Raw genomic sequence first — 26,439 nt, forward strand, 5'->3', positions numbered from 1 at the left:
TATCCATGTTTCTGATGCTTGCTAATCTGCTTAGAATCACATGCTGTGCATAGGTGGTCACTGCGGAGTATTGCATTTTGTTTTTCGTAGTCGAAAAAGGACGTCGACAAGGCGTGTCTGAAATACTATCCCTATAGTGACGTGTGTTGTACCCACAATCCCTCACGCGTCGAGGTCCCTCAGATTGTTTTTTTCCGCCCAGCTACTGGTCGCCTTTACGCAGAGCTCCTCGAGAGACATTGCAGATGCCATCTCCTCGACCTTTGGTCGTTTTTCCTGTTTAAAGATTTAATATATCAATCCCTCCTCGACGCAGTTGTGAAGCTGTCTCCGCCGAGCAAGATCTTCGACGGAGGGGACGAGCGGAGGAGATCCTTCGGCGTTGCCGAACACGTGGCCTGGCCTCGCAGGCCAAATACAGTAGGGAGAGTGGGGTCGTGGGACATCGCTGATTCTTTTTCTGAGAGTGCCTTTCCTTTCCCCTTCCTTTCCCTTGGGGTAGTTATCACGGTTTATTGCCTCGGCTATGGAGAGGACACCCTTTAGGTTTTGCCCACTTTGTTAAGGGCAAGTTTACTTGGAAGGACAAGCATTCACGGTGTAACCGTTGCTTGCCCCTCGATCACAAAGAGGAGGGTTGCTCGGCTTGTCGGCTTCTAAAGCCAAAGACTCTAAAAGACCATAGGGTCAAGAGGTGGGCGGCCTACGCTATGTCGAAGGCCGGGTCTTCACCCGCCGCTGCTACCACCGACAGTGACGAGGAACGTGATAACACGACCTCCGCTACGGAAGTCGTACACCCCTCTAAAGAGCGCTCGCGCTCTTCGTCGTCTGTTCCCGGCCCCGACGGGCTCGGCTCATGCCCTGCTTATGGGGATGAACACCCCGGCGACACTGACGCACACGATACAACACATAAACACATAACCCATAGCTCTTCTTCGTCGAAGACGAAGAAAGCATCAGCGCCCAAGGAGACGCAGGTTACACCGGCGGCCTCCTCGGACCGTTCAGGTTCGAAGCCCCTCTCGCAACCGCAGCCGCGACAAGCGACTGGGCTTTCGGCAAATAAGGGCGCCGCCCCCAAACCATCGGCTGGCGCGCACCAGCAGAGAGCGCACGCCGCCGTAGAACGATCAACACCCATAACGTCGAAACCACAGCCCTCTGCTGACAAACGAGTCGCAGAGAGCTTGTCGAGGATCGTGGCAGCCGACGCCCAGAAGCGTACGCCAAAGGACACGTCGAGCGCTACGCAGAGGTCGAAAGACACGACGAAAAAGCCAGAAGACAGACAGGGACTACCCCCTTCAGTCGGGGGGGACCCCCAGCACTCCGGAAGGCTTTTCGGAAGGCGAACGGACACTTTCCTCGACGTTCTGGGAGAGATCGAGCCGTTTTCAGCTAGGTGACACTAATTTTCCCCCGCTAGACCGCTCAGGGGTACCCCATGAAACGGCTCCATCTCTGCATGGAGAGAATGGAGAGGTTTATGAACACCCAGAACCCTCCCACTCCCAAGAGAACAAGAGAAGGGCCTCAGGAGGACACCAGGGCCAAATACCCGAGGCAGGACACAGCCTTAGACTTACATAATGTGTATGACCTCACTGGTGAGGAACAATACTTGGAAGAGGAGGATGATTTTGTGGACAATGAAGAGGGACAGAACCAAGAGGAAGGTCTGGAAGACAGCCCAGACATGGTAGGAGAAGGCTTCGGAGAAAATCCAGAAGAAGGACCTTCTCATCCCTGGCAATCCCCATCAGTATATTCGGACACTGATGTCCTGAACCTAAATCCTCCTGACAATTCACCTGTTAGAAACACGTCTCCCATTGACGATCAGCCCACATTCAATGCCCTGTTGCGCAGAGCAGCAGCACATTTCGAACTGGACACTGGGGAGATATCTCCGGAAATAGACTTTGTGGAAAGAGTAATTAAGGAGAAACCCCCAGTCAGCCAGACCATTCCCCTCCTCGCTTCAGTGAAGAGAAGAATCATCCATTCGCTATCCACACCCGCACTAATCAGAGGAGTTAATCCAAGGATTGAAAAACTTTTCACTCCTTCACCCTCGGACCCGCTGTACATCAGGGGACATTCCATTCCGGATTCCCTTGTAGTAACTAATACAAGGAAGAGGGCAGGGGTGCCGCTGTCCACCAGTGAGGCACCACCTGACAAGGAGGGCAAGAGGTTATATGCCCTTGCTAAAAGAGTCACATCCTCGGCTGCCTTTTCGGCAAGAATTGCGAACAACAATTCTTTGATAGCTAGCTACGCGGACGCGTAGTGGACCAAACTGCGCAAGGACGCCGAAGAAGCGTCGGAACCACTACGTACACGCCTGCTATCAACTAATGGCGAAGGAACCCAGGTCAACCAGAGTATTGTAATGAACTCTCTGGATGCTGCTGAGACAGCGGGACGTTCCCTGGTTCAGGGAATACTCCTAAACGCCATGTATGGCTGCGCAACTCAGGGTTCAAACCGGAGACACAGGCGTCTTTAATAAATAAACCTGTTGAAGACTCAAACCTCTTCGGGAAAGCGGTGGATGAGGCTCTGGAAATGGCTAAAAAAGAGTTCGATACTATCAAAACTCTTGACTAGATCTCTAAGCCCACTACCAGACGCGGCTATGGCAACAAACGCTTTTTTCGTGGCCAACGCCAACAGCAGAATCAGCAGCAACAGTACCCTGCCACCAGTTACCAGACCAATAGTGGGCAGTACAGCCAAAGAGGCCAGCGCAGTGGCAAAGGGAGAGGTCGGGGGTCCACCCCAGGGGGCTCCCAAGCCCCCAACAACACCAAGTGACGCGAAGATTCGTGTCCCCTCCCATGCAACACCGGTCGGGGGCCGGATAACATCCTTTCTTCGAGCATGGGAGGGAATAACGTCAGACCGCTGGGTACTTTCCACCGTAGCCCACATATACTGCATCGAATTCAACAGTTCCCCAACATACAGACCCCCGAGGGGACGACGCATGACACCGGACCACCTTGCTATCCTTCTCCAAGAAGTACAACAACTGCTGGAAAAAGGAGCCATAGAGGTCGTGCCTCTATCTCAGGTAACGGAAGGTATTTATTCAGTGTACTTTCTTGTACCCAAAAAGGATCTAACCATGCGCCCTGTATTAGATCTGCGCCCAGCGAACAAGTTTATCAAACCCCATAAGTTTCGTATGGTGACTTTACAGGAAGTGATCCCACTGCTATATCAGGGAGATTACATGACAACATTGGACATGAAAGATGCATACTTTCATATTTTAATGTTGCCAGCGCACAGAAGATACCTCAGGTTCATGATAGAGGGCAAACACTACCAGTTCAGAGTGCTACCCTTCGGCATAGCATCAGCACCAAGGGTATTCACGAAGGTACTGGCAGTGGCAGCGGCCCACCTGCGCAGGTTGTTCATCCCAGTTTACCCTTACCTCGACGACTGGCTCATAACGGGGGATTCTTACGAAACATGCTTCTCCAATACCCAAAAGACGGTAGACCTTTATTCCAGTTGGGCTTCTCCATCAACAAAGGACGGCCTCGTCTTCCCCTCCAACGAGAGGGTCCAAAACATGCTGTTTCAGATCCCTCAATATGTGACCGGTCGAGAGGTGACGGTACGCAAAGCAATGCGCTTGCTAGGCATGATGGCGTTGTGTATTTATTTGGTACCTCACGCGCGCCTGCGCATGCGCCCTATGCAAGAGTGGCTCAACAGCCAGTGGTGTCAGGCCAGCGGATTATGGGACGATCCAGTGGTGGTCTCGCAGGCCTTGGTTCTCTCGCTACGATGGTGGACAAAGGAAAACCTGGAAAAAGGGAAACGCTTTGCCACACCCGCGGCGGAAGCCACTCTAACCACAGACGCATCCCTAACAGGATGGGGGGCTCACCTATCCCATCAGACTGCTCACGGAGTGTGGACTCCGAACGGAGCATCCAAACACATAAATCTACTGGAGCTACTAGCTGTGTTCAAGGCGCTAAAAGCCTTCCAGGAACACCTACAAGGCAAAACTGTGTTGGTCCTTACAGACAGCACCACAGCCATGTACTACATCAACAAGCAGGGGGGCACCCACTCTCCAGGACTGTCCAAACTGGCCCAAAATATATGGAAGTGGGCTCTCAAACAAAACATGTTCCTACTGTCAGAACATGTACCAGGGGAACTCAATCTGCTGTCAGACAAACTCAGCAGAGATTTCCCCCTGCCCGAAGAGTACGAATGGCGACTGCACGAAGACATCGTCTTCGTCTTCACACAATGGGGATTCCCAGAAATAGACCTATTCGCAACCCTGGAGAACTCACAATGCCTAAGTTACGCCTCCAGGTACCCCCAGAACCAATCCAAGGGGAACGGTCTGTCGATGCAATGGTCAGGGAAAGTTGTTTACGCTCCCCCGCTCCCCCCCCCCCACCGACTCCCCTTCTCAACAAGGTGGTGCACAAGATGCACCAGGAACAAGTAACCATGATACTGGTGGCCCCAATGTGGGCCCGACAGCCATGGTTCGCTCACTTGATGGAGATGTCTCTATCTCCCCCAGTGAAACTCCCCTGCCCGTACAACATGCTGTCACAAGACAAGGGCAGGACTCTGCATCCATGCCCCCAGAACATGAACTTGGCAGCTTGGCTCCTGAGATCATAGAATTCGGACATCTACTGCTCCCGCAGAGATGTATGGACATTCTCAGGGAAGCCAGAAAACCTAACACTCGCCACTACTACTCTAGCAAGTGGAGGAGATTTGTCATCTGGTGCAGAGGGAAAGGCATCAACCCAATTGACTGCTCTCCCACACATTGTTCTATACCTGACCCACTTATTGGATTCAGGTCTAGTGTTCACTTCCATTAAAGTCCACCTAGCGGCACTTTCTGCATACACCACTTCCCAACTCAAGGTGTCGTGGTGGAAGATCCCTGTTATCAAGGCCTTCATGGAGGGAATAAAGAGAATACACCCCCCGATAGCTGACCCAACTCCCGGATGGGACCTTAACGTGGTACTTACCAGACTCATGGGCTCACCTTTCGAACCCATGCACAAAGCATCTCTTAAAGACCCCACTCTTAAGACTGCTTTTTTAATAGCTATCACCTCCATCAGGAGGGTAAGTGAATTACAGGCTCTTTCTGTTCTAGACCCCTTTGTAGCAGTTCACAAAGATAAGGTGGTTCTACGCACGCACCCAAGGTTTGCTCCGAAGTTCATATCGAAATTCCACGTAAACCATTCTATAGAACTGCCAACGTTCTTTCAAAATCCTTCCAACTTGGGAGAAAAAACTCTGCACACACTAGATGTGCGCAGAGCGGTCATGTTCTACATGGAAAGAACCAGACCACTGAGGAAGACTAATCAGTTCTTCGTCTCGGTGGCAGCAGGAAGAGAAGGGGATGCAGTTTCAAAGTCCACTATTTCTAGATGGATTGTTCAATGCATCACTCTCTGCTATACTCTTGCTAAGAGAGAACTGCCCTTTAAGCCTAGAGCACACTCTATTCGAGGCACGGGGGCGTCCATAGCATTCATTGCAAATGTTCCCCTTGAGTCCATCTGCAAAGCGGCTACCTGGAGTTCTGTGCACACCTTTACAAAACACTACTGTCTAGATGCACACTCGAGATCTGACTCCCAGGTGGGTCAGGCAGTATTAAGACATCTTTTCTCTACTGTTCCTTCTCATAACCCACCGCCAACTCCGGGTACTGCTCGCTAGTCTATGCACAGCATGTGATTCTAAGCAGATTAACAAGCATCAGAAGACAATGCATTACTTACCGTAAAAGCATTTCTGATGATTGTATCTGCTTAGATTCACATGCGCCCACCCTTTCTCCCCTCTCGGATGGAAGAAACATAGACTTCCTTTTATATCTCTTTTCTGTACTCACTCACGTCTAGAAGGCTCCCTCAGGGCAGAAAAATACAGAGGGACCTCGACGCGTGAGGGATTGTGGGTACAACACACGTCACTATAGGGATAGTATTTCAGACACGCCTTGTCGACGTCCCTTTTCGACTACGAAAAACAAAATGCAATACTCCGCAGTGACCACTGGATGTCGGACCTATGCACAGCATGTGAATCTAAGCAGATACAACCATCAGAAATGCTTTTACGGTAAGTAATGCATTGTCATATCCGTATTTGGACAACTGGCTGCTGCGCAGTCCCTGTCCACTGAAGGCCTCAAGCAACCTTCAGTTTCTCCTCCAGCTTCTGTTCCACCTTGGGCTGTCTGTGAACTGGTGGAAATCCTCCATGATGGTCTCTTAGGACTTGATCTTCCTGAGTTTTCGTTGGCACACGATCGATTGCAAGGTATACCTGACTCGGGACAGAATGGCGGATCTGTTTGCCACATGTTTATGCAGTCGGAGAGCATGTCGGCCTGGTGGTTCCAGAGGCTTCTGGGCCTCATGGCTTTGTGTGTGCTTGCTCTTCCTCTTCTCAGGATGAGGCGGACACAGATGGCTCTTCGTAGCTCATGGCTTCAAGCAGTGGATCCAGATTCTAAAATGATACTGGTTCCATCGTTCATGAGGACGAACCTCTTGTGGTGGTCGTCTCTCAGCAAGCTGTCGGTGGGCGCTCTGTTCCAGGACCCTTGCCCGCTATTGACTATTGTGATGGACTCCTCCCTTCTGGGTTGGGGTGTAATGCTGGATCATATTCAAGTTTCAGATCTCTGGTCGCCACAGGACAGACAGCCTCATATACATTATCTGGAGCTTCTGGCTATATTCCTGGTGCTGAAAGCATTCAAACCAGGTATTGTCAACAAGGTGGTCCGTGTCCGCACTGACAATGTGGTGCCCATGTTCTTTATCAACAAGCAGGGGGGGTACTAGGTCTCCTCTTGTGGATCTTGCCATTCAGATCTGGGACTGCGCCATCCAGCATGGTATCTGGCTGGTAGCAGTTCACATTCTGGGCCAGCTGAATGTCACTGTATGCCCTCAGCCGACGAGTAATTGTCAGCTACGAGTGGGAACCGAATACAGAGATCCCCTCGGACATTTTTCGCTGTTGGGGCACTCCAGAAGTGGACCTCTTTGCAACATCTACAAACAAGAAGCTTTCCCTGTATGCCTCCAGGAACGGACTCGGCCTCCTCACTCGGAGATGCTCTTGAAATCCCATGGCACAACATGAAGGCCTAAGCTTTTCTGCCTCTGCCTCTTATCCATCAGGTGCTTTGCAAGCTGAGGAACACAGTGAATTGCTACCTGCTGTTCATAGCCCCTTGGTTGCCAGCCAGGTTTTGGTTTTCGGAGCTTCAGCATCTATCAGTGTGCCCGCCGCTCAAGCTTCCACTAGTTCCTGACCTGCTTCACCAGAGCGATCAACCACTGTGGCACCCCTCCCCACAATCGTTCAGCTTGGTGCCCGAGTTCAGATCTTTAGAGTTCTTCAATTTGTCTGTTAACATGCGCATTATTCAAGCGGCCAGGAAGATCTTAGTATAGAAGTAAATGGATATGTTTCTGTCACTGGTGTTTGGCTAGGCAGCTAGACCCCAGGGAGGCTACTATCGAAATGGTCATGTCTTGTATCGCATCTGGCAGAGTCTGGCATCCATGTCTTGTCCTGCAGGACATATTTATCGGCTGTTGCCGCTTATTTGTCCACTGACGAGTGTTCCTTTCCACTGTCTAATCCAGTCATTAAGACGCTGCGGACCTGATGTATCTTTTGTCCTCCTGTTCGGGAACCGCATCCGAGGTGGGATTTGAATGTGGTCCTTACAGCCTTGTCGTAAGCCTTTTGAGCCCATGGCTACTATCGTGTTTTTTTTTTTTTAGTACTTTTCCTGGAAAGTGGTCTTTTCGATTGATGTGATTTCAGCAAGGCGTGTAAGTGAGCTTCAGGCCTCGTCGGTTGAGCATCCATTCCTTGTCATAAATATAAGGTTGTCCTACGAACGAATCCTGCCTTTCTTCCTAAGGTGGGCTCTGATTTACATCTGAATCAGTCTATTTCATTGCCTGTATTCTTCCCAGACACGGCCTTGGAGGCCGAAAGGGTTCTGCGCTTCCTGGGCGTTAGAGCTCTTCTGTTCTATCTGGACAGAACATCTTAGTTTAGGAACTCTTCGCAGCTTTTTGTGACCTTCGGAAATCCTCAAGGAAAGCCGGCCTCGAAAGCGACCATCTCTCGGTGAATCGCGGCTTGTGTTTCGGAGGCATATACCATTCAGGGTCTTCGGGCCCCAGAGGGAATTCATGCTCATCTTGTGCGGGGCAAGGCGGCTGCCGTTGCCTTCCAAAAATGTTCCCTGGGAGTCCATCGCGAAAGCGGCTACATGGGCCTCCCCATCGGCTTTTTGTAAGCATTACTGTCTGGACCTGAGCTCCAGGGCTGATGCTCAGTTCGGTCAAGCTGTGCTTAAGAACCTGTTTCAGTAAGGAGTTTCCATCCACCTGTAATTATTCCTCTGAGAAGTGCTTGGGGAATCTCCCATAAGTATGGAGGAAAGGGGACGGGACGTAGGAGTGTAATAAAGTTACTCACCGTAGTAACTACCTTACTCCTAGTCCATAGTCCCCTTTCCTTCATAGGCCTGCCCGCCGTCCCCTCTACAAAAAAATTCCTCTGTTATTGCTTATAGGTCATAGACCTAGGGAGAGAAAAGGTCTGATGGGCGATGTGCTGAGCAGAGCTAAGGAGGGCAGGGTTACGGCTGCATGCGGTACCGTGCGTAAAAGACACATTTTTGAAAAATGTGATGCTTTTTACAAAGTACACCAGTCCCGTCCCACAGGACGGAGGAATGTCCATAAGTATGGAGGAAAGGGGAGTATGGACTAGGAGTAAGGTAGTCAATACGGTGAGTAACTTTATTATTCTTCTACTTTGTTTTTTTTTCTGGTGACTTCTGCCTGTAATATGGCTTGTGTAGGTTGTGAGAAGTATTGGCATGACTAGTTATCCTAAGTAAGTGGTGATAAAATTCCAGCAATCTATTTTATTTAACAGGTTCGGGGGCTATCATTTACTGTTTAAGGCCACTGTGTATACTTTCTGGGGAATAGGTACTATCGTGTGATGGGTGCAAAGCTCTGAGAAATCGACCGTATTCTCCCACCTACTCCTCCGGGATCCTCCATTCAGGTGACCAGGGAAGGCGGGGGGGGGGGGGAGGGGCATTGGGAGGAGAATGCCTAAAGTGGAGACATTGTATTCCCCCTTTTCCATTATACATCAAAGCCCTCCCTCAGCTTGTATGGGATATGTCCAAACCCATTCCCTCTCTCCATTTCCAAAAAGTATTGGGATGAAGGATTGCCCATCGGAATAACGTTGGGAGGCAGGAAGAAGCCTACTGCATTTCAACACTAGGCTGTCCCACCAATAGTCAGGCAAGGCCAGGCATTTCACCTTAACCATCAACACCTGACTCACATTGACCCAGGGTATAAAAGGTGTGGTTCTGCCAAAGAGGAGCGAGCTGGGGTTGCTGGTTGGAACGTGGAAGACGGGGAGCAGGAGGCTGCAGCAAGAGAAGCCTGGAAAATCCAGAGGAGAGCAGTAAGCCAAGATGCTGATCCAGTGTGTCAGGGGTTGCAGCATTGTGAGCGAGCCGTGTCTTCAGGGAGCAGGAGTGATGCATGCTGCCAGCTGCTGTGTCCATGCCAGTGCTCATTCCCCTGGGACGTGTTAGTGGCAGGTGGTAAGAACCTGACCTCAACCGATAGATCCCAAGGACCTGCTTGTCAGTGCTGCGCTACCGGGTGAGTTTCGCAAAGAAAGAGGGGGAAACTCTGTAGCATGCATGTGGCTTAAGCGGGAGCAAAAGTGATGAAAGATGCAAGCAGCACTTTTATTGGAAAGCGGAAAGAGTGAGTAAAACCAGAGAAACATGGCACTGGTAACGCAATGACAGAGTGAATTTAACTGGAGTGGATAGCAGGAAGAGAGTGCAAGCGACCCAAAAGTAGAAAAGGAAGGTGCAAGGTCAAGTGAGTAGGTGCCAAGGGCACGGCAAAGCAAGAGGAGTGTTCAAGAGGCACAGTAAAGGGAAAAGGGGGTGCAAGTGTGCACAGCAAAGAGGAAAGAAAGATGAAAAAGAAACAAGAGCAGAGTGGAAAAGGTGCCAGAGGGAAAGGTGCCAGAAGAAAGATACAAAGTGAAAGAGGGGTCTGAAGTCAGTTTGCGCAGGGGAGGAGCTAAAGCCTGGCATTTTCACTGCCCCTGAAAGAATTGTGTGTTGAAAGGTGTATCTTGACAAGGTCAACTTCTGTTTGAAACCAGAGGGGTCTAACTTGGTGAAGGGAACCCTAAGAGGCCAACAGACATGTTGAACTTTGCAAGAGATTCCTAGTCTTGTTTGAAGGGAACCTGGAGAAGCCTAGATGGAACGTTTTTTTTTAATTTTTTTTTTTTAACTGGAAGGGGTCATAGTTTGGTAAGGGCATCCCCTAGAGACATTGGGAAATTTATCTTATCGACTTACTGCAAAAAGCCTACATGGAAGGTTCCGATGGCAACCCTTTTTAGTTGAACTATTTGAAACTGGCAGAAAACACATGATGGTAAGGTTTCCTGAAACCAGTCTTGGTTTTTTTTTTTTTTTTTTTTTTTGCATCCACCATTCTTTAAGACCTCAGAACACATTTTGTCCATGAGTGAGGGCAAGCATAGGTTGTGACAGATGGATTTTGGTTGTGGATTTATGGACATTAACAGTCTTTAGAAACATCAGTTGAGGGAACAACCCACCTAGATTTGTATAATATGATATTTATAGGGCGCTTAATACCCAGAGGTCTCTAAGCGCGAACCCGGGGCTTGAACCCGTGTTGCTCTGTGTCTTGCTTCCAAGACGAGCACGTTGCCGCTGAACTATCCTCCCAAGACAAGTTGGGGCCAGTTAGGAATTAAACCACCGCAACATGGCTTTTCAATAGAGGTTTTGAAACCTTTGCTTTGGAGGCTCTCACTCGAAACCATGCATATCTCACACCTATTACTGGCAAAAGGTTCCATGCAAGATCATAACTTTCAAGATGATCTATCCCACTTGTCAACTGATGGGTGTTCGGAAGGTTTGTGTGTCATGCTTTAACTACAATTGACAGCAATTTCCATTTTGTCGATTGACCCGAGTACGCTCTCTGCTTCATAACTTTTATTAGGTGATAGAAAATACAGTTTCCGACATAAACACAGCACAGATACAGCACTACTTGACCTAAAAAATCAGATGGAGGCCCTTGGAGACTCAGGGAACCTATACATCCTACTATTGCTCTACCTCTCCTCAGCGTTCGACCTAGTAGACAATGATAAATTATACCTAGCATCAAAAAATGTTCATTACTCTATGCAACCTCATGGATCGAATCAAGTCAGAGCGTACGTTCAGCGTAGCCGTTGGCGAGGAGGCGGGTGATCCCGTAACAGTAACCATAGGTGTTCCACAAGGATTGTGCCCCCCCCACTCCCTCCCTTTACAATGCCTACAAAACTCCTTTTTGCAGCTTTAGACGCTATGGGAGTAATCCAACTTCGCGGACGATACAGATACTCATCCCCATCACTGGCAACCTAGAACAATACTCTGTTCTTATAAATGAAAATCTAAACTCTCATCCAAAACTGGATGGCACAAAAGTCTTTGCATTAATGGAGAAAAAAAACGAGATCCTCATTGTAGGCACCCCTGCCTGACTAAAATAAACACCAGAACTATGCATCTATTGTTATAGATGGTACTCCTAGTCTGATCTCTAACCAAGTCAAAACTCTAGGGGTATACCTAGGCTCAAGTCTCACCATGAGTAAACCTATCAATTCACTCGCCTCATCCACTACCTAGACGGCTAAACTTATTGCCCTCAGCCGACAATTTCTCACTCCACAGAATATCATATTAGCAAGAGCCCTCATCTTGTCAGTTAGACTACTTTAATATGCTACTGTTGGGCCCAACCAAGAAAAATCTAGCCAAATTGCAACTATTACAAACCAAGGCATTAAGAGCAGCACTTGGAATCAAAAAAAGAGATCCTGTATCACAGACTAGGAGAGAGGTACATTGGCTGGCCATACGAGCCAGAATATTACACAACACTCACCACCACACATAAATGGATCACTTAAAAAGCACCCATTTACCTGAATCAATTTCTCAACCCCCTGAAAACAGAAGATTGCTCAGATCTAACTCCAGCACCCACTTATTCCCCAAGCCCTCCCCCATCCCCTCCATGTTTCAAGAACTCCAGAACAGATGGGTCCAGCTTCCCAGCAGCAGCTCCTAGAATTTGGAATTCACTTCCATTGAATTGAAGCAATGAGTCTTCCCCCATTCACTTTAAGACATTACTAAAAACCTGGTTATTCAACAAATACCAATTCGAAGGGATTGTGCCCTCTGACGTATTCCTTATCTTTGTTAATACGTTTCCAGCTTGCTGGCCTCCGAAATGTTTTCTGCAGAGCGCGCTGCATGTCGACATCCGCCGAGTCAATGTCCCTCGATGGCCACTGTATCGGTGCCGACGTCACCATGCCCATAAATAGCCACGCGCTGCGTCTGTTGCTCAGTTACGTTTTTCCGCGCTTCATGGGGCCTCGAACGTCGTTGCTCAGTTCAGTCAGGTTAACTATCTATTTCTACTCGAATATTCCTTATTGTTCTCGATGGCTTCATCAGAACGGACGCCGCAATCCGGCTTCAAGAAATGTCGAGACTGTGTTAAAAAAATGTCAACGGATCCACAGGGTCTGCTTATGGTGCTTGGGATCCGAGCACCATTGTTTGGAGTGTGAGGACTGCATGTCCATGACGGCGAAAGCCTTGAAGGAGCTCAAGGGGAAGCTTGAGAGAGGTAAGTCAGCCAAAACCTCCTCGACAGTTTCGTCGGCTGAGTCGAGGCATTCGTCTCCTCGCCTTCAAACATTCCCATTCTAGATCTCGAAGCAGCTCCCACCATTCGTCGAGATCAAGACACTCAAAAAAGACGTCGAAGGTCCCATTCCTTGTCTTCTGTGTCCCCAGAAAGAGTCTCCTGTCCCACCAAACAGTTCTCAAGCTGAGTGGGAGGAATTCAGAAAGAAAATGTTAAGCGTCTTCGAGAACGCGGCCTCGGCCCCTTCGAAGACAGCTGAGGGTGATACCCTGGGTGAAAAACCCAAACGCCGCGAGTCGCAGCACCCGGCGAAACATTCCACCCGAGAGCGCCATGAGCCATCGGGTAAGAAGGCACCGTCGTCTAGGATTCCTTTGACACAGTCGTCGAAGATTCCTTCGACGCACGGATCAGTGCCATCGACGCCGTTGTCGTCGGTCGACGCCGATGAAAGAGGACCAAGGCCACCCCACAGTGATTTCAAGGGCCTCCGGCACGACGCCGAGACAGTCGTCTATACCCTCGAGTAGGATCCCGATCCTCTCCAGTTCTTCGAGACCCCTTCCAGTTTTTTCGACACCATTTGCGGCGCCTTCGAAGCCTGTTACATTGGCGTCGACATCGATGTTTTCTTGTCCAATAACGAGTTTGGCACCTTCTGCCTTAGAAATGGGGTTTACTCCATTTCAGAGGTCAGAATACCCTGGACATTCTTCAATTTATGAAGAAGGGGAAGATTCTGACCAGGAAACATTCGGATTACAGAGGACCACACCGCCTACTGCAGAGGATTTCGCCTCTGAGGAAAGAAGGCTGAAGGAACTACAGGAGGCACTACATGAGGCAAGTGGGCTGGAGACTTCACCAGAAGTGGAATTTGTTAAGCCAGACCCAGGGGAACATGCCGAAACACCATATAGAACCCTGATGGCAAGAATAATTGAGTTTATGGGTTGGTCTCCGCCTTCACCTGTTTTCCAACAGGATGACCTAACAGATATATTAGACAAAGGCCCACAGGAGGACCCGGTGGTCCCCTTCCATGCAGCCTTACAAAGAAAAATTGCATCTAATTGGGAAACTCCCGAAGTTATCCCTGCAGTCAATAAAAGATTGTCAACCAAGTATAGGGTAGAGGCTGCTGACCCTGAATACCTGTCAAAACACCCGACCCCAGAGAGCCTGGTGGTTCAAGCGGCAACTTCATCTAGCAGTAGGACCGCTTACCCTACTGTCCCACAGGATAGAGATGACAAGAGGTACGACTCTATGGCAAAGAAAGTCTTCTCTGCCTGTAGTATGACGTTGAAGTCCATCGCCACCTGTACGCTCGCCAGGTTCAGTCGCACACTATGGGAGTGTGCTTCATCAGTTGCTGACTGCATACCCGAAGGAGAGGAATAGGAAGCTTTCCTTAACATTATTAAAGATGGCAAAGATGCCATGTGTGAATCACTTCAAACTGGCATTGATTCCGCTGACAGTATCAGCAGGGTCATGGCGGCAAGTACAACAATCCGCAGGCATGCGTGGTTGCGAAAGTCGGGCTTTGCCCCTGAGGTACAGGCCAGACTTTTGAATATGCCCTTTGACGGCTCTTCATTATTCTGGAAAAAGGCTGATGACAGTCTGGAAAAGTTGCAGACTTCTAAAGCAGCAGCAAAATCATTAGGAGCTGCTATCCGGCAAACTCCTTTTCGCCCCTCAGGAACCTCTGGGAGAGGAAAGTCCTTTCGCTATTATTCCGCATTCGGGAAAGGCAGAGGACAGCCGGCTCAAAGAGGCCAAAGGAGATCCACCCGAGGTGGACGGGTCAAAAGTACTAAGACCGCAGCAGCAGGTGCCTCTTTACCCTCGGCATCTGCATCAGCTGCCCCCAAACCACTCTGAGGCCTTCCCACACAATAAACCTGTAGGGGGAAGGTTAACTCACCATCTGACGGAATGGCAGGCTATAACGTTAGATGCTTGGGCATTGGAGACAGTTGTCCAAGGTTACTGCCTACGCTTTCTACACATTCCTCAGTCATCCACCGGGGAACAGCTCTCTAAAAGTTCCAGATCCGCTCCTCTTGCAGGAAATTATAGACCTGCTAGAGAAAGGTGCCATAGAACCGGTACCTGTAGCGGACAGGAACAAGGGCTGGTACTCCCCCCTACTTTCTCATACCAAAGAAAGACGGAGGACTGAGACCCATCCTGGACTTACGAGAATTGAACAAGTTCCTCAGGAAGGACAAGTTCAAGATGGTAACTCTCTCTCAGATCCTTCAGGCCCTCCAGCTCCAGGACTGGCTGGTATCTCTGGACCTTCAGGATGCTTATTTCCATGTGCCAATCCATCTCAAACACAGGAAATACCTGAGGCTCGCAATTGGCGACTCTCATTATCAATTTCGAGTTCTGCCATTTGGGCTGACCTCCGCCGAGGGTCTTCACCAAGCTGATGTCGGTAGTGGCGGCGAGTCTAAGGAGGGAAGGGATCCACGTCTACCCCTACCTGGACGATTGGCTGATCAGGGCTGTATCTTCGGAACAGGCCCAGGCCCAGCTAGATTGTCTGTCTCTTCCTTCACAGACTGGGCTTCTCCCTCAATTTAAAGAAGTCACAGATGATACCATCACAGAGACTCCAGTTCATTGGAGCGGTCCTGGACACTTCCCTGGGAAAAGCCTCGCCACCAGAGGTGTGGGCTCAAGATATTCTATAGATGGTCACCAAGTTTCAAAATGCCCAACGTCTTGCAGCCTTCGACTTTTTGAGGTTGCTAGGCCTCATGGCATCCTGCATCTTCCTTGTGCCAGAGGCTCACTTGAGAATGAGATCTCTTCATTGGGCACTGAGAAGACAGTGGTCACAATTCTCAGGGAGAATGACAGATCTCCTCCGGATTCCGGACAAGGTAGCCCTCAACCTTCAATGGTGGGCCTATCCAGAGAACATCTTGAAAGGAGAACTGTTTTGCCAACCATGGCCAGAGATAACAGTAGTCGGACGCCTCACTCACGGGGTGGGGAGCCCATGCCAACGACTTGACCATCAGCGGTCGTTGGTCTCCATCGGAGTCCAGACTACACATCAACCTATTGGAGCTGAGAGCGATCAGACTAGCGCTGAAAGCTTTCCTGCCATCAGTACAGGGGAGAAATGTCCTGATAATGACGGACAACACGCTGGCCATGCACTACCTCAACAAGAGGCGTAGGATCACTGCCACTGTGCAGAGAGGCAATGCAGCTCTGGTTTTGGGCAATCCAAGAAGGAATCTCTATCGGCAGTCCACCTAGCCGGAGAGAAGAACTTGACAGCGGATGCTCTGAGCAGGCAGAGAAGTCTCCCACGAGTGGGAGCTAGCTCAGGAAGTCCTTAAAGAGATCTTCGCCCTTTGGGGAACCCCTCAGGTGGATCTGTTCGCCACAAGCACCAACAGGAAGTGCAATCTGTTCTGTTCAAGGGAATTTACCCCGAGAGGAGCTCTAGGAGATGCGTTCGTAGTGGACTGGGAGTTTCCACTCCTTTACGCGTTCCCACCAGTCCCTGTTATTACTCAAATGATCAGGAGGTTGAGAAGATTCCGCAAAACTATGATCCTAATTGCCCCAGATTGGGCCAGGAGAACGTGGTACCCGGACCTTCTAGATTTGTCCATCTGTCCTCCAAACCGTCTTCCACTCAAAGAGCATCTTCTCTCGCAGAAGGGAGGTCAGGTTCTCCATCCAGACACCAGAACCCTCAACCTTCACGCTTGGCTTCTGAAAGGGTGAGGTACAAGGATTGGGATCTCCCTGATGACGTCATGGAGGTGTTGCTTTCGGCCAGAAGACCCGCATCAAAGTCTTTATACTGCTGCCGTTGGAACAAATTTTGCAGCTGGTGTAGGGAACAGAATATTGACCCTTTTTCATGTGGTACACCAACGGTGTTCTCGTTTCTACTCTACTTGGCAAACTTAGGCCTTCAAGTGGGCCCTGTAAAAGGCTATCTGGCAGCGCTCTCTATCTTCAAGCGCACTGCGGAGGAACCATCGTATTTCAAAATTCCTCTAGTGGTACAATTTCTCAAGGGACTAACTAATGTTTACCCTCCAAAACCATTCCAAGTTCCCTTATGGGACTTAAATTTAGTCTTAAACTTCTTAATGGGCACTCGATTCGAACCACTTCACTCTTGCGCGCTGAGATTTCTCACGCTTAAAACTGTTCTATTGGTAGCACTAACATCTGCTAGGAGGGTGAGTGAGCTACAAGCTCTCTCCTGTAAACCCCCACTTACAATCTTCCACAAGGACAAAGTTGTCCTACAGGGGAAGCCTAATTTCCTCCCAAAGGTGGTTTCTGAATTTCATATTACTCAGAAAATTACATCGCCTTCATTCTACCCTCCTCCCCATCCGGGGAAAGAGGAGGAAAGGCTACATAGGCTGGACCCTAGGCGAGCTCTCAGCTTTTACTTCAGCAGAATGGCTAGGATCAGGCAAGCAGACCAACTGTTTGTAGGATACTCAGGTCAAAAGTTGGTACTACCCATAACAAAACAAACCATCTCCAGGTGTATTATTTTGGCCATCCTGGAATGTTACAAACTGGCAGGGAAAGAGCCACCCCAAAATCTCAGGGCTCATTCAACCAGGGGTATCGCAGCCTCTTCGGCTCTCCAAAGAGGGGTACCGATCCAGGACATATGTGCGGCTGCCACATGGTCGTCCGCACATACATTCACAAAATTTTACATTCTGGATTCCTCCACTGCTCAAGAGACCAGATTTGGCAAGGCCATGTTAACTTCGGTCCATCCCTAAAGGGATACATATCACTATCACTCCCACCTCCAATTGCATGCCACTGCTATGGGAGTCTTTCAAAGATAAGGAATACGTCGAAGGACACAATCCCTTCGAAGAACAAGTTACTTGTTACCTGGTAACGTTCTTTCAATGGGATGTTCCTCCGATGTATTCCTTATCGCCCCTCCCAACCATCCCCACAGTGATAACTTCCCTTGTGGTTGCAGCTTACGCACCTTCAAGGTCCCTAACTAATTCAGGCATGACTTTTCTTATGCTACAAAACGGAACTGAGCAACGGACGCAGCGCGTGGCTATTTATGGGCATGGTGACGTCGGTGCCGATACGGTGGCCGTCGAGGGACATCGACTCGGCGGACGTCGACGCGCAATGCCCTCTACAGAGAAAATTTCCGAGGCCAGCAAGCTGGAAACGTATTATCAAAGATGAGGAATGCGTCGGAGGAACATCCCGTTGAAAGAACGTTACCAGGTAAGAAGTAACTTGTTCTTTACCTGGATCCATAAGCATTTGTTGTACTGAATAACTGTAAGCTTACTGTTTGCAAATCAATACTTTGACATCTACGATGTCAAATATCCTGTATTCACCTGACAACTGTCTTCCATGTAACTAGAAAGATTGTACTGTTTTCTTGTAACCTAGCCGTGCCTCCCCCGGGTTTGGGCGTATAATCAAATGCAATAAATAAAATAAATGCACCATTATCCAATGCAGAAGTGGATATATGTGATGTCACCTCTCATACATTCTCAAATGTTTTGCCTGCATCTACAATGCCTGCTGTATCAAAACTACTGAACTGATGTATATCTTGTAAGCCCCCTGTTATTGATGTACCTAATGCAGACCTCAATTGCACAGGTACCAGACATCTCAAGGGCCACAACTCCCCACTAAGTAACACAAGGGCTAAATCCCCAGTAAAGCTGCATGCCCAGATCAACACAAGCTATGGCACTTATAACTGCCCCACCTCACACAATCCGCTGGCAACCCTCACAGACCAGGCACCCAAACAGGACACGCTCTTAAACCCACACACCACTACAGTAGCCTCAGCCACCTTACCCCTCCATTGCGTGCACCCTCAGTAATACACTCCTTACCAGCTCACGTGCTGAACGTACATGATCTCATCACAAACTGGCTACACTATATACCAGATCAGGCTTTCATCCAGAGGAGGAGGTGGTGGTGATCTCATAGCTAGAAACTCCCTCCCCAGCAGACAGGTCAACACCTCCACTAACGGCAGTCCTGACTTAATATCCGTCAAACTGTGACTCTTTCCCTCCTGCACCATCACATCCACCTTATCTACCGACCTCCCGGACCCACTAGCAGCTTTGAGGAAAACCGCCTCCACATCCTTTAGGATAATATCAAAGCCTCCTCAAAACTCCTCCTAGAAGACCTCAATCTGGGTCTTCATAACCCTCATGCCACATCATTGGCCAACGCCCTTTAAACCTAGGCTTCCAACACCACAGCACCAGCCCTACCCATGTGAAGGGACGCACACTAGACTGGGTTGAGGACCACAACTGCCAGATTTTAACCAGTGCCACTACCCCATACCCATGGTCAGACATCACATTAGCAACTTCATCCCACTGCCCAAAAAACCTAAACTCCTCTCCATTCCACTACCTCCAGAGGTCACGCGCAATTCTATAGAACTCACAAAGGAAAGTCATTCCATGGCTGGACACTTCCTGCCTGAAGCCTCCCTTCACTGCTGACCCCAAGTCACTATTGACATGTACACCTCTAGCCTCTCCAATGAAGTAAATACTATTGCCTCGTAGTCCCTCGCAAAGCCAAACCTGTCAGACACTCCAACTCTTGGTTCACCCCCAACCTCCTGGAAATGTGTAACTTGAAATGCCAGGCAGAAGTAACATGGCAGAAAAATCCTACAGACACCCGGATAGAGAAGTTTGCCAAAATCTATAAATACAAATCAGCAGTTATAACCTCAAAATCCAACTCCTTCAGTACCAGAATCTGCAATGCCAAATTTGACCCTAGAGAAATCTTTACCATCTTTAGAATATTAGAAACTACAGCCACACCTCTCACTACCCTCAATAAAGGTGAAATCTGGTGCTTTGACATTCATTTTTCAATTCTTAACAAAATTGACACCCTGAATAAAAAAAACTCTTAACCTCCCAGCCAAACACCAGAAGGACTACATGACCTAGGCAGGAGCTGCCCACCCAACAACCCCCAATATCCCAGTTTCACTTTAAACCAAAAGTCATAAAATAATGAACCACCTCAAAATGCACAGGTGACATTTGCCCAGCACCCTTCATCAAAGACTGTGCAGAAATACCCCAGTCATCACTACCTTCATAAACGCCTCCTTTGCCTCAAGCACAGTACCAGCGTGCCTCAAAGAAGCATGGGTCCTCCCCGACTAAAAAAACATCTTTAGACCCTTCTATTCCTACAAACTGCATGCTAATCACCACTGTCCCCTTCCTACTAAAAATCATAGATGGAGCTGTGTATGTGTAAATTCAGGACTTCTTGAATCCAACCACATTCTAGGCATGTGGGAATCGGGCTTCCGCCATTGCACCGAAACAGCCCTACTCGACTTTAAAAAATCAGCTTGACATTATGGATGAGGGCAAGTCAACTCTTCCACTCCTGGATCGGTCTGGGGTTTGACCTGGTCGACCAAAAAATCTTAAGCTACCACCTCTGCAAATTTCACCTCCACTACAACTGCTGGGATCGCTGCTTTTCTGGAAGACAGCGTCATGAGGTTATTCTCAGAACTCCAATGCCTCTGCATCCCCTACAACTTGCGGGGTACTGCAAGGGTCATGCATATCCCCGACACTCTACAATATCTTCACGAGGCCCCTCTTCGACATTCTGGACTCTCTTGACAGGGGCTACACTAACTATGCCGATGATGCCCAAGTTCTTAACCCGCTTTCAGGCATCTATGCAGACGATTCGAACACCCTCAACACCTACTCCCTAATCCAATCCTGGTTGGCAGCAAACCATCTATGCCTAAACGGTGACAGAACTGAAATCCTACTCATCGGACCACCTAGAGCCCTAAAATAGCTTAATGAACAAAACACCGCCTTCCAGATTGACATCTCTATCCCGGTCTCTGCATCAGTAGAAACTCTAGGGGTCTACCTAGATGCCTCCCTTACCATGTTCCGCCAAGTAAAGGCCATTGCCTCTTCAGCAGCTTACGCTACAAAGGTACTATACGCTGTGCTATACAATTCCTTTTCATAAACAGTTACCTAACTATTGCCTGAGCAATCATGGGCTCGAAGAGTAATTACTGTAATGTTCCCCTTCACAGGCACCGCCTCCAAAAACATCCACTCATTTGAAATGTTCTCTGAGCAGCCTTGAATATCCCCTAAAGAGAACACATATCGAAGGCAAGAAGAGAAGCCCACTGGCTTCCCTTCCAAGACCTCATCACCTTTAAGACATTGTCCATCACCCACAAATGCCTATCCAACACAGCCCCCTTACCTCTCACAAAAATGAACTAAAGTCAACACAACACCCACAAGGACACCATATACTGACTGTCTACTCCTTCCCAAAGTTGAACGTACAAAAGCCGGCGGATCAAACTTCCCCTACCTAGCAGCCAAACAATGGATTTCCCTGCACCCAGCACTCAGAGCAGAAAAATCTTACTGAGTTTTCCAAAAAGCAGGTGTTCTCGTAATCTGTAACATCTCCTGTGTCTGCTCATGTAACTGAAAAGATTTTGTCTATGGTAACGCAAATGACATGTACCTGTAACAGCGTTTTGACCCCTTTGGGCTGTTTGTGCGATTTAAAAATGAAATAAATACCACAGCATAACTTGATATAATTAAGACGTCTTCCAATATATGGTGTAATTTAGTAAGTTTTCCTTGCATATAAACTCGGCATATGATTTTCTCTTTCAGATTCTTCTGAACAGCTTCGTTTTTAATACAGAAGCCGTGCTTCTCGCAGCCTTTACAATGACATTGGTAAATATAATTTTTTTGGCATGTGGGTAAAATGTTTTTTTGAACAAGTGCATGTTTATTTAATTTCAGACCATTCTGGATTATATTAATTATTGATTGCATCAAATCCCTTCAATGGCAGTGGAAACGGTGTTCCTGCTGTATCATTGGTACTGCGAGCTTGCCGAGTGTCGCTGCTTATAAAAGATGTACTTTAGGCACTACCCTACTGCAGGGTTAAGCCATTGCTATAATTGCACTGTTTCAGTAAGGCATTTCATTGTGCTCTAGTGTTTTTGAAATGTCATGTCGTCTGAAATACTTAACATCTGTGTGCAAGCTAGAGCTACAAGTGAAGGGTATACAATAAAAAATGGGAGAGGGGACTCTGCAATGAATCTAGATATACCAACTTTCAAGTCAGTTGTGCTCCCCACTGACTATAGGAAGTTGTCGCCCTTATCTTTTTCTAGGATATTTGGTGCTAAATCGAGAGTTCAATCTGATGGACCAGGGATGGTTAAACATCTTTGAGAGCAACATGAGGTGTGGAGGGAAAATCTGGTAACGGAGGAACGTGGAAATGTAGTGGACACTACAGGCAATGGACTAGCTGATGATAAACAAGAATTATCACTGACTAAAAGAATGGTATGGAGAGTGATGAAATGAATGTTTGAAGGGGGAATTCCGCAAATAATGGTAATAAGGGACCATTCCCAGATGGTATAGAGGGAGACCTATCCTTGACTGAAATAACTGTACAGAGTGATGAAGTTAAAGATGGAGGAGCTTCTGAAGGTACCTATAGTAACTGAGATTCCGGGCCAAGCCCCTATTGAAGTTGAGGATGGAAATGTTGAAAGGATGGGTAGAAAGATCGAGATGGGGAACTCCCAAGCAGAGAATGGAGTGCAGAACGAATTATACTTGCAGGACGTTAATAAAGACATCTACACAAACCCTCGGGCATGCAATGATATACAGCTGAAGCAGCTCCACTTTCTGGAACTTCCTAGTTTTAATGTAATTGTTTTGCCCAAGGTGGGCCTGTCTAATTGAACAGGAGAATTTTGGTTCTATTCAATGAGATACCAAACCTTAGTCTTATCTGGGGATATTAAATTGATTGTTCACCTGGAAAGATATGACTGTTAGAATATTCTCCTACGTCCCGTCCCCTTTCCTCCATACTTATGGGACATCTCTCCGTCCTGTGGGACGGGACCGGAGCACTTTGTAAAAAGCATCCAAATTTTTCCAAAAATGTGTCCCTCTCTTGTGCGGTCCCGGCACGCGGCTGTAACCCCGCCCACCTTGGCTCCGCCCCACGCATCGCACATCAGTCCTTTTCTCCGCTCATTCAGGACTGGACGCACTTGCATCCTCGAAGATTTTCTTCCTTTTTTCCTCTATGGCTCTTGCTAGCGGTCGTTTACTAGTCTGTCGTTCAAACTAGACTTTCCAGATTGTTCATTGTGTCACTGTTGTTTCGCGAGGGCGGATACCCATCCTCTCTGTCTCGAGTGTTTGGGTCCTTTCGGTCCGGGCACTTCAACGTCGGTTGGAGCGGTGGGAGGAGGTGTTCCGACGAACTCCTCCTTTTACATTTTCAGGCGTTAGACAAGAAAAAACGCCCGATAAATTCTTTACTTTTCAGAGCTCCCTGGCCGGGGGATACCTTTCCGGGTTCCTCTCGGGCCGGGAGGGGCGTTGATCGCTCCGTCACCGGGGTTCGCCCTGAGGTGCCCGTTGGGCCTAATAATTCTACCAGAGTTTTCTCAGAGGGTCTCCATAAGGGGCATGTGGATACCGGAGTACGCTCCGAGGCCCCTCCTGTGGGGCCTGTTTGTAGACCCAGTTCTACTGAGTCGTGGGGTACCGGAGTTCGCGCTGAGGCCTCTGTCGGCTTCCCTCAAAAGAAAGACTGGGGTGCGCCCCGAGGCCTTGGGGCTTGCTGTTACTGAATGGATGTTCGAGGCCTGCGCAGATAAGGCTGTTACCGGACCTGGGTCCGAGGTCCCTCGTCCAGAGGCTAAAGCTACCAACAGTTCTGGGAGGACTGACAAGGCCTTGTCAGTGAAAGCTGTTTCTCACCGTTTCCACTCCTGCGGTGATACCAGACCTGTTGAGGGGGCAAAGAAGCAAAGTTCTTCTTTTACCGGCAGTGCCGAGGTCCTTCCTTCGAAGGCTAATTTGGCGGTTGGTATGTCACAAAAACATTCCAGGCCTCACAGTACCGGCTCTGCTGAGGTTCCTTATGTTAAGGCTAAAGTTAAGACCCCTGATCCATCTACGGGGATTCCTGCCTCACTTCCTCACGTGCCGCAGTTCCCTTCAGATGAGGACAAAATGGTGCCCGTTCCCACCACGACCACGGCGGCCATTTTAGGTGCTACCCCCTACAACTACGCCATCGGCCTCAGGTGTAGGGTTTGGTCCGTTGGGTGCACATGGTCCCTTGTGCGCATCCTTATTGGCTAGTTTACGATTGGAACGCCTGGATGCCTCTTCCACACAATGTTTCGTTGCCTGCGGGGTCGGCACCTTTGATGTATTTGGATACGTCGGTGGAGGGGCCTATGTGGCACCCTTCCCCGTTACGTCCCTGGATTTGTCCACCTCATGAGAGGCCTCCTCAGGTTCCGAAACAGTCCCCAGAGGACGCCTTTTTCGGTAAATTCCAAATGGTTATGCATACCGACCCCATGAGGGAATATTTCAAAGGGCTTTTCAGGGAGATATGTCCACCTGCACTGCCGGCTCCACCCGTTCCTCCGGTGGCTCCGCCGGCACCTCCCTTCCCTACGGTGCCTTCCCCCGACTCTTCCGTCTTTGCCTCCATTGTCCCCAGTGGACAAGGCGGCGCCTGAGACAGCTCAGCAGGATCCTGACCTGTCAGATGATGCCCAAGGCGATCAGGACAACTAGGACCTTCCCCGCTCTGTTTGAGCTTTTCATGACCGGGTACTGGACATGAGTTCCTTGGATGTCCCGCTGCCTGAGGCACCCGCTCCGCAGGAGGGCATGCTCTCTGGGGCATTCACCCTGTCTCCCTTGGAGCGTACCGCCTGTTCTTGCAGAAGGACGTTCTGGCCGAGGTCCGCAGAGTCTGGGAAAAGCCACACTCTGGACTTTTTGTGAAATAAGAAAATTGACGCGAGATAGAGCCTGCATTCTTCAGAAGAGGTGGCCCTGTCGTCTTTTCCGCCACTTTGCAGTCCAGGCCTGCAGCATCCTCTTCCACAACGGCTACTCGGGTTCTGGGAAAGGAGGACAAGCTCCTAGACTCCCTCGGGAGGAAAATCTTCGCCAACTCGGCCTTGCAGCTCAGGCAGGCCAACGCTGAATTGATTTTAGCGGGAGCTAACATGCGGATGTGGAAAGGTCTGTCAGAGTTTGAGGAGTTCCCGGTCAAGAAGCTGGAAGACTTCAAAGGTGGCCTATCCGATGCCAGGGTCTTGGCCCAGGATCTCCTGGAGGCTGCGGCTCATCACGTAGACCCCTCGGCTCGGGGCCTTATGCTGGGGGTTGATACCTCACGGCAGGCGTGGCTGCATGCCACTAAAATTTCAAAAGTGCAGGACAAGGTGTTGGACCTTCCGTTTGATGGTAAGGAGCTCTTTCATTCTACAACAGATGTAGAGCTCACCAAGACGAAGGATAGCACTCAGACAGCTGGGTCGTTTGTCCTGGTTAAGGCCCCTTTCAAAACCGAGACCGTTGTCAGTCAACCTTCCTCTGGCTTTAGGGGCTTCCTCGACTGCAAATCTCGCAGAGTGGATACCCCTGCGGGGAATAACCGCCGTAGGCAACAACGGACACGGTTTTTCTCCCGCTCTTCAGCCGCCTCCTCAGGTTCAGGTGGCACCGCCACCGATAAACCTACTAAATTAGGGGTTTCTGCGCTCGCACGAGAACCCGGTGGGAGGACGCATTGCATCTCATTGGGAGGCGTGGCAGACAATCACAAGACAGATGGGTCTTGTCAGTCGCTCGGGCGGGCTTCCGCTTACCTCTATCCGCTACACCACCCCTCAACCCTCCTTATCAGCTGTCGGGCTCGCCCTCCCTCAAAGCCAAAGTTCAGAAACTTCTGGACCTCAGAGCTGTGGAACCCGTTCCCCTTGGGGAGTGAGGGGAGGGCTTCTACCCCCAGCGTTTATGGTGCCCAAACCCAACCAGGATGGCCTCCGCACCATCCTAGACCTTTCCCAGTACAATCTTTCCTACCCCAAGAGAAATTCAAGATGATCAAGCCCAGCCAGGTACGCTCCTCCTTGCAGATGAGCGATTGGCCCAGCGTTGTGGATCTTCAGGACGCGTACATGCATATCCTGATTTGGAACCCACACAGGAGATCTCCGCTTCTCTTTGGGAGAGGAGCACTTCCTGTTTTGAGTGCTTCCTTTTGGCCACAGCTCGGCGCCGCGTATCTTCACGAAGATGTTGGTGATTGCGGCCTATCTTCGTCTCCAGGGTATCCATGTGTATCCATATTTGGACGACTGGCTCTTGCGCAACCCTTGTCCGCTGGCAGCAGCGGGCAATCTCCAGTCTCTCCTTCAGCTCCTGTTCCATCTTGGGCTGTCGGTGAACTGGCGGAAATCTTCCATGACGGTCTCGCAGGACCTGATTTTCCTGGGTTTTCGCTGGAACACTATCGACTGCAGAGTGTACCTGACCGGGGACAGAATGGCAGATCTGTTAGCCACGTGTCAGATGTTTGCGCA

At 49.3% G+C, this 26,439-nt stretch overlaps 1 protein-coding gene across 7 annotated transcripts in view; it reads left to right on the top strand.

Moving 5' to 3' along the window:
* The window catches only part of ANKRD11 (ankyrin repeat domain containing 11), a 1,995,649-nt gene that overhangs the window by 241,786 nt on the left and 1,727,424 nt on the right, over positions 1–26,439 (top strand). For all 7 annotated transcript variants that reach the window (XM_069635589.1, XM_069635598.1, XM_069635590.1 and 4 more), the window contains exon 2: positions 21,662–21,727. The gene's annotated coding sequence lies outside the window, so the exon portion shown is untranslated. The remainder of the gene's footprint in view (positions 1–21,661; positions 21,728–26,439) is intronic.

The sequence above is a fragment of the Ambystoma mexicanum genome, chromosome 1q, assembly GCF_040938575.1.
Source record: "Ambystoma mexicanum isolate Mex_15411 chromosome 1q, UKY_AmexF1_1, whole genome shotgun sequence".
Taxonomy (NCBI): Eukaryota; Metazoa; Chordata; class Amphibia; order Caudata; family Ambystomatidae; genus Ambystoma; species Ambystoma mexicanum.